Source organism: Saccopteryx bilineata, chromosome X (genome assembly GCF_036850765.1).
Source record: "Saccopteryx bilineata isolate mSacBil1 chromosome X, mSacBil1_pri_phased_curated, whole genome shotgun sequence".
NCBI lineage: Eukaryota > Metazoa > Chordata > Mammalia > Chiroptera > Emballonuridae > Saccopteryx > Saccopteryx bilineata.
In genome coordinates this window covers 134614374-134630188 of record NC_089502.1, presented here as the reverse complement: position 1 = coordinate 134630188, position 15815 = coordinate 134614374, and positions in this window count along the sequence as shown.

Below are 15815 nucleotides of genomic sequence, written 5' to 3'. Positions count from 1 at the left end.
CCCCCTGGTGGGCATGCTTGGTGGCTCCCAATCAGGTGGGAATCTGTCTCTCTGCTTCCCTTCGCTTCTCACTTCAGAAAAATACCCAAAACCCCCCGCAGAAAAACAAACAACTACAAAAAACCCCAACTGGTATGTATAGATTGATTGCATTTTGTTAAATTGTGTTGGTACACTATAGGGTCCCAGTCTTAAGAATAGTGGCTGCTATAAGGTTGAGAGGAGTCAGGAGTCTGTGCTGGATGGTTTTATTTTGACAAGTATTCATCCCCATTTCTTCATGATCTCACCTCTATCGAGGGGCTGGAAGCCAAGGCTCTGCATCCCCTAGAAACCCTTGCTAGCCAACTTCCAGGATAGAGTCTTCTATTAAGAGCCCCTTTGAAATATGGAGAAACAGAAGAGAAGCAGAGGCCATTATAACAGCAATAGGAAGGTGTGCAGACTTCATCAGACATAGACATCAGGTTTTTCATCAACTTCCAGGTAGTCTCTTATAAATGACCCATTTAAGAGCAGCAGACAGCTGAGACCATTACTGGCAGCTTGTAGAATTCCTGCAATTTTCTGATTTCATAAAAGCTAGGGACAGGTTTTTCTGCCCTTCATTTCCCTAGCCCTTCTAATGGTTTTGTAGGTATTTAATTTTCTGAATTAAATCTTTTTATTCTTGAAATTCCTAGAGTGGTTTCGGATTTCCTGAACAAATCCTGATTGACATAGTGTCTTTATAATCCCTTTGATTGCTTTTCATTATAAAGTTGATTAAGCAAATTGAAATACATGTTCAGCCATTATCTTATTATGTCCCTCTAGGTTGAATATATTTTTAAAATATATATTATGTATAATATTCTTACCTGGATAAATTATATAATACCTCTTTCACCCACATCACCATTGTTTTTGAAATCTCTAGCATATGCTCCTTACATAAAATGATAGAAGTAGATCAACAAATGTTGCTATAAAAATAAAAAAGTGAAAACAAAACCTTATCACTCCTAAATACTTATTGTTTAGCTTGAAAATATTATGATTGTGTGTGTATTTTATAGGGGATTACATGGATCGGTTTACAAATTGATGTGAATACTTTCTATTCTATCAAATGGATAAGTCAAGATTGGGACTGTTTATTTATTTGACTAGACATAATCAACATTGCTAGACTCTATATTAGCATGCATAGTTACCAAAAGAACACAGTATGCCTGTGTATATATATAATTTGTGTGTGTATATACATATATATCAAATATACATATGTGTGTGATTTTGTTCTTGTAGAGATATGGAAATGTAATTGAAACAATACCCTCTGGCAACTTTAAACACTTCACATCTTTTCCTTTGTTTCCTCCAAACCATTTCATTTTACCACAGGAAAAACATGAAACATGGAGTCCAACCAAGCCTCTAACACTGCCAGCCAGATGCAAGAGAGTCCTTGAATGGGCTGCTATTTGGACCAGCAACAGGGGTATGGTAAATTGTTTGCAAAAATGCCCTCTCTTCATGAACACCCCTTTATATTTTGAATTTCAGCAATTCCTGTCAAGATGTAGAATCTGTTTCTCCACCCCTTTGAATCTAGGTTTGACCATGTGACTTGTTTTGACCAGTGCCATATTAGAAAATATGATGGAAGTAGAGACTTGAGAAGTGTTTCTACACTGGGCTTATTCTCTCTTGATACTTCTGGGAACCCTGAGAACCCTATATAAAGAAGTGTGAGCTGGCCTGCTGAAGATATGTTGCCCAATTACCCATATGGGCAACCAACACTAACCACCAGATATGTGAGTGAGGCCACCCTAGATTGACCAGACTCCAGCCAATACATTAGCTGACTGCAGCTGTATGCATATGTCCAGGTAAGAACATCAGAAGAACCATCCAGTTGATCCTAGACCAAATTGCCAAACCAATCATTATACATGATTGTAGTTTCAAGCTATTAATTTTTATAGTGGTAAGAATTAGGTGAGGTATCAAGTTGTGAGCCTGGGTCAGAACTGGAGACCCCATTCACTGCCCTCCCTCTACCAAGTACACTAATAATAAAAACAAAACCAAAAATCCATTAGGAAGTAGTTAACTGCAGTTTATGAAGTCTGCCTTAGAGGAAGGCAGACAAGACAAGCAGTGTTGAAGACTCCCTTTCTTTCTGTGCTAATTCAAAATTCTGACAAATGATCAGTTCGTCAGCTGATTACCATCAAAACTCAATGAAGTGAAAATGGTTTTGATTCATCCAGAAATTTAAGGAAATTGAAATGAAACAGAGTCTGCATTCTTTTTTCTTCAAGACCACCACAGTTTTGCCTGAGAATAGTCCATCTGGACCTTGCTGTAGACTTCTGGGACTTGCCCCAGTCCCCACCCCCAACCCTACTTTCTTCAAGTTTATCTATCTTGGATCCATGATAACCCAGGATTATGGTTTTGTTTTGTTCACTAACGCTGTTTGTCTTCCAGTGATAAGTAAACTACAGACAAAATAAAAAGGAAACACCCCGTGGGAGTATTCTCTCTCCAAGTAATAATTCTCCCCCACCCAAAACATAGCTTTCACATCAGTGCATCTTGAGAATTATATAGCTAAAGATTCAAAAGTCTCACTTCTACAACCCATTGGTCATTTGATTGGAGCAAGTAGAGTGGTCTTCTCAAGTGTCAATTTAGTCAGCTTGTGTCACTCAGAAGGGGCAGGGGGCCATACCAGGTGCCAGATGCAAGGAAGGAGGCAGGGCTGCCTTCTGCTCGGGCCTGACTCAGTCCCATTTTCACAGGGTCATCACTGAAAGATCCATGTTCAAGATTGATGCTCATATTCCATTTTTTTCTCCTTCTAAGACCCACACTTTTTCCGATCTTCTAGAAGGCAGAAACCTAAGGTTTTATTCTGAATTCTGCAGAGCTATCTAGCACTGGCCCAACTCCAAGGGTGAGCGTGAAAATGCCTTTGTTAGTTCCTATAGACTGAGAGCTGGCCCAGGGATATGTTCAAAGTGGACTAGCCATTTATAGTGCCCTCAAAGTAGCTAGACTCAAAATGTATTTCCTCTTACCCCACCATTTCATCAAGTAGATTTAAAAATTCACCTATAACCAAATTTGTCTTTAGACATAAAAGTTAAGGGATGAATGAAACATAGACAGGCATTGGGTAGATTTACTTTAAGATATTTAGATCATTAAAGATTCCCCTCACAAAGGAACCTTGCAATGTGTTAAGTAGCTGGAGATGAGATTGATAATGAGCTTGCACAGTGAGAAAAGGGGAAAATGGAAATATATTGCCTGTGCATTTTCTTGCATTCTTGCCTGGAATTCTGATCTAGCTATTGTATAAGCATTTAATTCTTGCTAAGCCTGTATTTTTTTTTTCTCCTAAGGAAATTGTGGGTTCCTTGAAGTTAAGGAACTCAGGTAAGCTAGATGGCAAGCTCTGTAAAGACAGGCAGTATATCTGTCTTGTTTACTGTAATATCTCTAATACTTAGTAGAGTATCTGGCACATAGTAGGTAACCAATAAATATTGAATGAATGGATGAATAAATATGGCATCAGATACCTTATAACAGCTGCTGAATGGAAGTGTGAACTGATGAATGTATGGGAATGAACGAAGTTCTGAAATCTGGTGGTGGTTCTCTTGAAAAGCCTAAGGCTATGCATGTGATTGGAAGATATAGTCCACAGGAAGCAGGGCTACTGAAAACATGCCTGTGTTTGCATCTTTCATTTAGAGAAGCAGATGATTTTTGCTACCTTGATTTTCAGTGCTTACTGAGTCTGATTCGCCTGGTTATTAAAAATCGCTCTATTCATTTTTGATTCAGTTCACTCCTTGGCTCAGCATCCCTCCTTTAGGACTTCGTTTCCCACTAATGGGCTTGCTGTCTCTTGGCTCGATGTGACACTACTCTGAAGACCTTGGAACTGTTTCCATGGTTACTTCTTCTGGAATTCTCCCTTTGGAGACCTTATGTTCTTTCGTTACCTTTAACTTTCATCTCAGAAATTTAAATACACACCTTAAGGTTTTCAAGGGTGTTAGCACTCTCCCTAGAAACACTTCAAATCATGAAGGACAAAAATCAAGGACTTAATGTTCCTTTACTTCTGTTATATGCAGAATGGAGGCAGAAAATTTGATGCTGAGTCTTCCTGCAGCCTAGAGGTCCAGAGGTTTCCAGAGAAAAAAAAAAGACTCCTTGGGTTGTCAAAAAATCATGATTTCCTTATTCCAGTTGGGTTCATATCACAAGAATGAGCATTGTCACCATCATCAAAGCCTTTTCTTTCTTCTTTTAAAAAGTGACACTTCATGCTGAGCTTATTGTCCATGTATCTTGCCTTGAAGTGCCTTAATCATGTTAGCGACAGAAAAACATTGGAGAAGAGTAAGGCTAGTGAAGACTGGGAAACAAAAGCGATTGATTTTCTTTTAAAGGAACTTCAAAAACTAAACAGGATTAAATTTTACGTTCTAAAGTCTTCCACTCTTTTTTTTTCTGGGATGATTATCTAAGATCTAAACAGCAAGAGACTTCTAGGGATTCAAGTTGTGAACCAGACTCATGTTCGGTACACCTGGGATACATCTGTGGATCCTAATGGACTTAAATTTATGAGCTATGTAGTCAGTAATACAAACCCCATTTCCCACCCCAGGGGAGCACCTCCTCTTTTACGGCTCCCCTCTCCTCCACCTGTCTTTGCAGAATTGTCTCTAAGCCCTCATTTCCCGCATACAACCCCTCATTCTTTCTTCAAACAGCTCCCTGCAAAGTCTCTACCTCGTTTCCAAAGGCACAGGAATCAAAATGAGAAGAAGCCATTCCTGGTTATTTTCCATGGAACTCAGTGCACTCAGCTGCTCTTCAGATCCTGTGCTCCGTTTGTTTATACCCTAGAGAGGTATGCTTGGCTCTGGGAAGAGCATAAGGCAGCCAGGCCTCATCATGGGACTTACTGCTTCTGTCTGAAGTTCAGGAGCTTCCACTTGATCTCTTCATAGATTTTTCGGCCTTGACAAATACATCACATTGTGATCAGTCCTCATTTGAGGCCTGTCCTTCACCACAAGCTCATCCCTGCGCCATTTGGGAGCTGACAGTGGCTGCAGCAGCAATGGGGTTGAAATCTGGTAGCATTTTGATAGGCATTATAGCATAGTTGCTAAAAGTGCAGATTCTGAAGTCAGATTACATAGGCTCACATCTTTGCTTTACCACTTATAACCATGTAATCTTGAGCAAGTTGCCTAGCCTCTCTGTGTCTTTGTTTTCTCATTTGTGAAATAAGGATGATGATAATCATAGTGCCTCACTGTTCTTAATATTGGATAGATTAATCATATAAAACACTTAGAATAGTGTGTCACATATAGTAAGCACCAAAAAGTGTTGTCTGTTATTATTATTATTATCCACATCAAGGCTTCTTTTCTTTTTTTTTAAATGCATAACACTATTTTATTCTAGCAATAACTTGTTTTCTTTTTAAATAAAATTTTATTAATTTTAATGGGGTGACATCAATAAATCAGGGTACATATGTTCAAAGAAAACATGTCCAGGTTATCTTGTCATTCAATTATGTTGCATACCCATCACCCAAAGTCAGATTGTCCTCCGTCACCTTCTATCTAGTTTTCTTTGTGCCCCTTCCCCTCTTCTTCCCCTCCCCTTCCCCTCTCCCTCCCTCTCCTCCCCCCCCGCTTCTTTTATTTAAAAAATTTTTTTTTATTTTATTCATTTTTTAGAGGGGGGAGAGAGAGAGAGAGAGAGAAAGGGGGTGGAGCAGGAAGCATCAACTCCCATATGTGCCTTGACAAGACAAGTGCAGGGTTTCGAACCGGCAATCTCAGTGTTCCAGGTCAACGCTTTGTCCACTGTGCCACCACTGGTCAGGCAAGGCTTCTTTTCTTAGTGGGATAAGTCTTGATTCTGCCACTTTGGAGCAGTGTAATCTTAAAGCAACTCACATAACCTATCTGAGCCCCAGTTTCCACAGTACAGTTAGGAAGGTTAAATGGCTTACTGGGCATGCAAGTACTTGAAAATAAAAATGATATGTTTTTCTTCTTGCTTTTTATGATCAAGTCTGGGTAATATTTGCATTTCTTTTTTCTGCTGTTTTCTTTCATTCTTTTATTCTCCCTCTTCATCTCTGACATTCAATTCCTGATGTACTTTTCTACCTAATCTCTTATAATTCTCATTTTTCCAAATCATGCCAAGCATGGGAAAAGACAAAGGCCTGAGTAATACTTAGAAAACTTTTCTGGCATCTACATTCCAGGGCTTTCTTTGGTGAGAGATTGAGTAGCTGGAGAGAAGAGCCCAGAGGTCTCCTATTTCTGGGGCTCAGATAACTTCAGCTAGGCCGGGGTCAGCAAGGACCCAGTGTAGGGATCATGTTACCTCTCTGTTTACTGACCCTCCCATTCTGCTCACCCTAGCTTGCTGACCACTGCTTTGGGGGCTGCTACCAAGCCTCTCTATGGCCTGGAGTGGAGCTGTTAAATAAGTTCTGGTCCCCTTCCCTGCTGCCTATACCATGCATGGCCACAGTCAATGCTGGTACTTGGGAAAAACAAGCATTCTTTTCCCTCCTGTATTGGTTAGCTTTTGCTGCATAACAAACCATCCCTAAACAGTGGCCTAAAACAATAAGCTGTTTACCTAGTTTAAGCTGACAGTTTGGACTGGGCTTAGACTGGGTGGTTCTGCTTTCTCAACAGGTCTCACTCATGTGCCTGCAGCCAGTTGCTACCCAGTTCTATGGTTCTACTTCTGAGAATTGACTAACTGTAGGCTGGGATGATATGGGTGACTGGATCGCGTGTTTCTCATCATGCATCAGTCTAGCTTAGGATTCTTCATATGGAGGTGGTGGCAGGGACTCCAATAACGTAAAAGAGGGAAATCCCCAACATTTGAGTATTTTTCAAGTCTCTGCTTCTGTTACAATTGCTATTGTTCCTTTGGCCAAAGCAAGTAATGTGGCCAAGCTCAGAGTCAATATGAGATGTGACTATCCAAAGGCTGAATACAGAGCCATGTGAAAAAAAATTGGGGGCCATTACTGTAACAGTCTACCACATTTGAGAATGTGGGGCGTGGAAACTAGTTCCAAAATCTCCTTCACATATTTTTTTCCTATAGGGCCTAAAAGCCCTCATGAAAATAAGGACATCTGGCGTGACCTCTGAGAAGTCACAAATTGAATATGAGTGAATTCCTCAAAATATTGCATTAGCCCTCTATCAGATTGCCTTTAAATATAAATGTATGCTTCTTAAAGAAAAGCCAGGCTTTGAAAACACCTACATTAGCAGTGGCTCTTAACTCCTTTTATTCAGAGGTAGGAAGGTAGTTACAAGCTCCTTTCAGAATCTGATGAATCCTTAGTCCTTTCTTCTAAGAGAAATTTACCTTCATGCACAGACACAGAATGTTGCTTATAATTTCATGGGACTCACAGATTCCCTGAAACAAACCCCAGTTTAATCCAATTTAAGGAACTTTTCATTGCTGGGAAAATATATATATATATATATATATATATATATATATATATATATATATATATATATATATATATATACTTTTATAAAATAATTCCTTTGAACCCAAAAGGATTTGGCACGGCCTTGCTTATTTAAAGAAAGTCTTATTGTTTCAAGTGATTCATAAATTATCACTACTTCAGATTTATCCAGAACACTTCTAAAAATATTTCATTTAGTTAGCTTGCTCTTCGATGTAGAAAACATTGTTTCCACCCGACTTTTTAGGAGTTGTATTAATGAAAGGGCAGGTGGGCTTATTGAGATGTGCTCCGGTGTCTGTTCAAGCTGATTCCTACATAATGACACTGGGCTAGAGAATGTGGCCAAGCCCAGTAAAAATGTGTGGGCCATTTACAGCATTTGTGAGCAGATTGTCTATGCATTTAAAATAATTCTCTTATAAGTATTTTTTAAATGAACTTCTAAGGTCTAAGGACTCTATCCTGTTATTTCAGGGTGCTTTTTGTTGCAAGAGACAGATGACTCAACTAAAATAGGCTTAATCAATCAGATTAAGTTCCACTTCTTTAATATTCTTTTATATTTTCCTTGTGGCTCCAAGAGGATTGTGACAATTCTGGGTATTGCATGCAGGTGACAATGTCCAGAGGTAGAAAAATAAATATATCATTTTATTAGCAAGGCAAACCTTCCCAGAGACTTGCGCTGGGCATTTCTTAGGTCTTGTTGGCCAGCGTTGTGGAACCTGAGAATGTCTAACTTGCAAGGGAAAGGCTAACATCCTGATGGGCTTAGACCAAGACATATATCTCTTTTGGTTTCGGCGTCCTTGGCAGGGCATGGCTTCTCCTTCTTCTTCTCCTTCTCCTCCTCCTCCTCCTCCTTCTCCTCCTCCTTCTTCTTTTTTACATGGATTCATCTTGAAGGGGTAAAAAAAATCAGTGTGTTCTTAATAATAATAAGACGGGGATCAAAAGGTCATTGGCTGAGCAATCAGCAGTGTGTTCATAGTGCTCATTTTGAATGAGTAACCTGACCTTTCATGGAGCAAGAGAGAAGGAAACACTTTTGCTAACATAAGTCATGGGAGAAAGGACTTCTGAAATGTCACAAAGGCTGACTCCTGAACAGTTGGGAAAGAAGTTGATTGTCACCAGAGAGGGAGAAATGAAGAATAATGGTTCAAACATGAGGGACTTGAGCATAAAGACAGTGTGTAGGAAAGAGTCGTAATATAGGTTTGGGAGAAGAATGAATGTAGTGCAGGAAAGAGATTAAGCACAAAGCACAAGGATTAAATAAGAACATGATTACAGAGGAGAATAGTAAGTCCCTCCTACATTGAACTCAGCAAAATGGCAGAAGAGAGACTCTGAAGGGAAGTGGGATGGCCAAGGGGCAAGAGAGTATGACCAACACATTGAGCTGCTCCTCTGTGTCTAGCATGGGCTGCCTATGTAGAGCAGGTGCTGTGAGGCCCTGCTTATGGTCCACAGTCCGTTCAGGTGCTCTGTCCCTCTTCCAACTGCCAATGTCTACATCTACATGCCTGGGGGCTCATTTCTGCCCCTCCCACCCGCATGACTGTGGGAAGATGGGAGAATTAACACTCTCCTGCAGTAACCCTCAACTAATGACTCTCAAGTATTGGTATATAAATATTCTATTTCCCTCAACTCTTGTTTGGGGTAATTCTGAGCATCGGCTTTACACTATTTCTCAATTTTTCTGCGGGTGAGGTTTCGGTTGCCCACTGGTAGCCAGCTTAACAGCACACGCTTTGTGGGTTTTCCCCCCTTCCTTGCTTCACTTCTCCCACTCTCCTATTGTCTGCACCTCCAAGTAAACTAGACCCACCTCTGCAGCCTGGTATCATGATTTGCTATATACACATTATTTTGTTCAATCACAACAACCCTAAGTGTAGTAGGTATTATCAGCTCCAGTTGACAGATGAGGTAACAGACTGAGGCAGGTCAAAGTGATCTTCTCAAGTTCATTCAGCTGGTAATTGGCAGAGCTCAGATTGAAATCTAGGTCTCTCTGGAGAAAGCCCATGCTCTTTCCCTAATAACAATTTATATCTTGGTGATATGAAACAAGACACTAATGCAAAGACCAGAGGGCCTGGATAAAGCCAAGAACAGTGGGGTTGCTGCATCACTTGTCCACAACCTGTCCTAGGTGGCAGCTGGTTGCTTTAGGATTACCGTCTATCAGGTATTTTCAGGCTGAAGCAACATACCTGCTTGTGAGTATGGTGAGATGAAGCAGGTCAAAGACTGTAATCACCCACAGTGAATCAGGTGACCCACAGAAAACATGGACCCTGGTTTTAAATTCTAGTTGGAACCAGAACTGATAGGAGAACTCAAGATCTGACTATTATCTAGAGCTCTGACTACATGGAAGAACTTTCCAGTCAAAAACATCACAAGTGATATACTTCATACATGGCTGAGCTATTGAGACAGTATGATGGACTAGTGAGAGATGCATTTGGAGTCAGATATACTTGGATCAGAATCTTCTTCTGCCACTTTCTAAGTTTCTAGCATACTAGCAACTTCCCACTTCAAAAGCCTGAATACCTGTTTCTTTCCTATAGCACTCTCCAACAGCACTGAAGTCTGCTTAGCCACAAGTACATACAACCCAGAATTGTGGCTGAGTTAACATCCCTCAACCAATGAGTAGCAGTAGTCAGTATAGATGCTGAAGTTTTCCGTCCTCTAGGGGGATGATTCTGAGGCATTTTTCACGTAGTTTATCAAAGCATCCCCAGCAGAGTTGAGGCTCAGTTGCAGAGTTGTAATCCATTCATTAATGAGCTCAATTTTTGGCCTTTATCCTTTCCCTGTGTCACTATAGCCAAATGCTTAATTTTCTTAAGCTTGTGAAATTAGGATCACATCTTCATTATAGGGTCGTTATGAGTATTAAATGAGCTTCTATCTATAGAGTGGTCTGTACATAATAAATGTTCAACAGGAACATGGAAGTTGTAAATTATTGATCCTTTCTTTTCTGCCTTTAGGCTCCATCTTGCAGTTCCAGTTCCTCCACTAGGTGGTAGAATATCAACATTCATCATCCATGGAAGGCATGCCTCTTAGAAAGAGTAAGTAAAATAAGTAAATTAGAGACCCCGAGGGACTATGGTCAGTGTGAAATGAGAAGGGCAAGCCTATAATTAAAACCCAATCCAAATAAAGAAAGCAGTGCCCTGAAATTCCAGCCTCAGTCAGATCGGTGTCTGATTCAAGGCTTTGAAAAGTAGAGACTGTTGGATGAATTCCCAAAGCAACATGGGGAACCTGTATGAGAGAAGCAGGTGGAGTCTGTTTGCAAGAAATTACTGGGTGCTGTTTTCCCATGCCTGGGGTAATCCTAAGTCATGGGAGATGACTAGGAGGTGGAGGAATGGCAAGGCGCCAGGGAAAACCAAACAATCACCTGGGCGATGTAGATCTTGATAAGATTCAGCATGATCCTTTAGTCAGCTTTGGGACAAAATCTTTCAGGATTATATGGTATTCCTTTTGGCAAGATGTTTGCATCATTGGACAAACCATACTAGCTGAGGATTAATCAACTCTGTGGTTACAGGGCAGGGAGGATGGGGCATTTGTCTACTTGGTTGAGGGTTTACCCTGAGTCATTAACTCCACCATACTTGCAAGGAGTTAAGATGCAAGCATTTGAAGTTGGAAGTTATTGGCATGTTAGAAACTGTCCACCATATCCCGTGATGAACTCAGGTGGGCATATGAGATATGGTGTGGGGTGTCAACAAGGCTTACTTATCAGATTTTAGTGTATGTATAAATCACCTGGGGATCTTGTTAAAATGCCAGTTTTGATTATTTAAGTCTTAAGTTATGCCTGAGATTCTGCATTTTTAAAAATTTTATTTTGTATTGGTTTCAGGTGTGCAGCTTAGTGGTTACACAATCATATACTTTGCATAGTTTCCCCTTAATATTTCCCGTACCCCAACTGGCACCATACATAGTTATTACAATATTATTTACTATATTTCCTATGCTGTACTTTTCCCCCATAACTATTTTGTAACTGCCAACTTGTGCTTTTTTACCTTTTCCACTCAGTCCCCCAACTCCCCTCCCCTCTTGCAACCACAAGTTTGCTCTCTGTGTCTATGAATCTGTTTCAATTTTGTTTATTCATTTACTTTGTTCTTTAGATTTCACATATAAGTGAAATCCTATGGTACTTGTCTTTCTCTGACTGACTTATTTCACTGAGCATAATACTCTCTAGGCCCATCAATGCTGTCACAAAAGGTAAGGTTTCCTTCTTTTTTACCCTGAGTCATATTCCACTGTGTAAATGTACCACAGCTTTTTACCTACTCATCTCTTAATGGACACTTGGGTTGCTTCCAGATCTTGGCTATTGTAAATAATGCTGCATTGAACGTAGGGGTGTATCTATTCTTTTGAATTAGTGTTTTGCGTTTCTTCAGATAAATCCCCAGGAGTGGAATCACTAGGTCATAAGGCAGATTCATTAATTTTTTTTCTTCTTTTCTAAATGAGAGGAGGATGAGAAAGAGACATAGAATCCCACATGAACCCCACCTGGGATCCACCCGGCGACCCCCATCTGGAACCAATGCTCTGCCCATCTGGGTCCATGTCCACAACTGAGCTATTTTTAGCACCTGAGGCAGAGGTTCCGCAGAGCCATCCTCAGCATCTGGGGCTGCTCAAACCAGTCAAGTCATGGATGAGGAAGGGAGAGAGAGAGAGAGAGAGAGAGAGAGAGAGAGAGAGAGAGAAGGAGGAAGGGTGGAGAAACAGGTGATCACTTCTCTTGTATGCCCTGGCTGGGAATTAAACCCAGGATATCCACACACTGGGCTGATGCTCTGCCACTAAGCCAACTGTCCAGGGACCATTTTTAATATTTTAAGGAACCTCCATACTGTTTTTCATTATGGCTGTACCAGTCTGCATTCTCACCAACAGTGCATGAGAGATTGTGCATTTTTAACAAGCTCCTGCATGATGTTGAAGCTGCTGGTCCAAAGATCACATTTTAAGAAGCAAAGGCTACCCAATTCTTAAAGCCAGTCCTGCTGTTTCTTTCACTATCCCGCATCATTATTAACCCCAAACAGCACTGGAAGCACCAGGGTCCCTGAGCTTTGGTCTTTCTCTCTTTGGACCTCAATGTCTTCACCTTCAAAATGGGGGGGGGGCTTGGATTAGAGGAGCTAACTAGGGTGGTAGATGGGGAGAAGAGAGGAGGGAGGAGTTTTGAAATAGCGTTTCAATATTTAGAAGACATTGAGACTTAAAAAAATAAAGCTTCAGAAAAGCAAAGTAGAAACGAAGTTTCTGGGCTGGCCAAGATCCACAGATGATAACTCCATTTTGCTAAAAGATCTCCTGGGAATCTCCATGTTTTCTGAATGGTGGCCTAGAGACTTTTTGTTTTTATATAAAGGGGATTGTTGGTTTTAAAAGGTTGGAAGAAACTGGATTTGATGATCTGTGAGACATCATCTAGGTCTAATACCTTTCCGCTGAATTTCTTATAAATATATTATTATATCAACTTACTGATTTATATCTGTCTTCCCTACTGGCCTGGAAACTTGTCTAGCCAGGGATTCACCTCTATCTCTATCACTCACTCTAGTGCCTGGCGCACAGTAGATGCTTAGTAAATCCTTGAATATATGAATGAATGTTTGGGTTTCTTCCAGGTCTAAAAAATATTGTGACACCATGAGGCTGAGCCACACACTGGCTTTTTGGGAAGGGTCTTATAAGATATTTTTGACCAATGTGGTACTAATTCCTTTGAAGTTTTATTGTAACAGAATTTTATCCATATACAACCCCATGTCCAGTATTTAACAACCCTATAAATTAATGTGAGCTGTTCCAGAGCATACACAATTAGTGATATCCCAATGACGATTCTTTGGCTGGAGAATCGTTTGAAAATGGTGCTTTGGAGTAAGAAACATCTGCCGTGGTTTGCCATGGATGAGGAGTCTGTGGAGTACATTCTGATGGTCTCTGCCTGATTGAACTTGCCAGGGAGAGGCGGAGGCACCACTAATTACATGTCTTGCATTATGGGTTGGAAATAGATACACAGAGCAAAAGCTCTGGCCCACAAAGCCTCAAAAAGTGATGAAAGCAGCATAGGCTTCAACTTTGTTTTAAAAATTCCCAGCATTACAGAGCAGAGCTAGCCATACAATTTTTCTTCTTTTTCACGTGGCACTTAAGACACAGAAGAGTGAACTAACAGAAGATCTGGAAATCTACTTGAAAATTCAGGGGGGAAAACACAGTGGCAAAAAAAAAAAAAAAAAGATATAGACAATGACATTGTTAACGTGTGATTTTCACTGGAAGTATTAATTAGTAACTACCTTAAGCCCTTGATATTCTTGAAACGGGTCAGCGCATTGCTTGACTTATACAAACTTGATTGCACTCAGTTAAATTGCTCTTCTTCAGGCAGGTCTTAGTTATACAGTGCCCAAAGAGACCTTCCTAAAAAAAGGATAGTAAAAGCAGCAGGCAGAATGAGAGGCCCAAGTGGGCAATGAGTGGGAGCCAGGAGGAGCCCCACGCCTGGGTTCAAAGACGAATTCTGTAATTGTAGGCACCCCAGTAAGAGAAAATTTAGTAGAGTTTGGGACACAGCAAGCTTAAGGAAAACCATCAGTGTGATGCAGGTGCCCAATGGCTAAATATCTGTGGCAGAAATAATTGGACCACACTTCCTAGCCCCTCTTGCAATTCAGTGTGGCCATATGACTGAATTCCAGCTAACAGAATGGAAGCACAAGGTACTCGGTTTCCAAGAAAGGTCTATAAATACTGCCCACACGTGATCCATGATCTTAACCACTTTTCCCCCTTCTTGGTTGATACAGATAAAAAAGAGTGACTCTGGAAGCTGTGTGCTGAAATAGAGCAGAGTGTCAAGATGGAAGAGGCATGGGTCAGGACTGCTTGGAGGAGAGCCACCTGTCAATCAAGACTTTTCGTGAGTGATAATAAACATTTTAAAATTATTTATTTAGAAATTACATTTAATGAGGTGACATTGGTCAATAGTACACAGGTTTCAGGTAAACGTCTCTATAGCATTTGGTCTGTTGATTGCATTGTGTGCCCATCATACAAAGTCAAATTATTTTCTGTCACTGTATATTTGTTCCTCTTTACTCCTCTTCCCCATAACCCCTCCCCGGTAACCACTCCACTTTTATCTATGTCTGAGTCTCATTTTTATATCCCACCTATGTGTGAAATCATACAGTTCTTAGCTTTTTCTGATTTATTTATTTCATTCAGTAAAATGTTCTCAAGGTCCATCCATGTTGTCATGAATGGCAATATGTCATCGTTTCTTATGACTGAGTGGTATTCCATTGTATATATGTATCACATCTTCTTTATCCAATCCTCTATTAAAGGACACTGGTTGTTTTGTAAAAGTGTTAAGATATTGGGGTTTTGCCAGACCTGTGGTGGCACAGTGGATAAAGCTGGAACGCTTTATCCTGGAACGCTGCTGAGGTCGCCGTTTTGAAACCCTGCACTTGTCTGGTCAAGGCACATATGGGAGTTGATGCTTCCTGCTCTACCCCCTTTCTCTCTCTCTCTCTCTCTCTCTCTCTCTCTCTCTCTCAAATGTATAAAAATATTGAAGTTTTTCTGTTGCAGTAGCTTTTATTGCTTTAATTAAATATATAGTCTTTGGCTATATTAATATTTATAGAAGGGTTTTAGGAAGAAAAATGAGGATTTTGCTGTTCTTTCCTGGACATTAACCTGTAAAAGGGAATTTGTCAACTGGAACATGTACATAAATGAAATATAAGAGCGATGAGGCCTGACCAGGCAGTGGTGCAGTGGATAAAGCATCAGACTGGGATGCGGAGGGCCCAGGTTTGAGACTCCAAGGTCGCCAGCTTGAGTGCGGGCTCCTCTGGTTTGAGCAAAGCTCACCAGCTTGGACCCAAGGTCGCTGGCTCGAGCAAGAGGTTACTCAGTTTGCTGTAGCCCCATGGTCAAGGCACATATGAGAAAGCAATCAATGAACAACTAAGGTGTCGCAACGAAAAACTGATGATTGATGCTCATCTCTCTCCGTTCCTGTCTGTCTATCCCTGTATATCCCTCTCTCTGACTCTTTCTCTGTCTCTGTAAAAAATAAAAAAGAGTGATGAGGAGGTGGGAAATGGTATATTGGGGAGGATAAAAG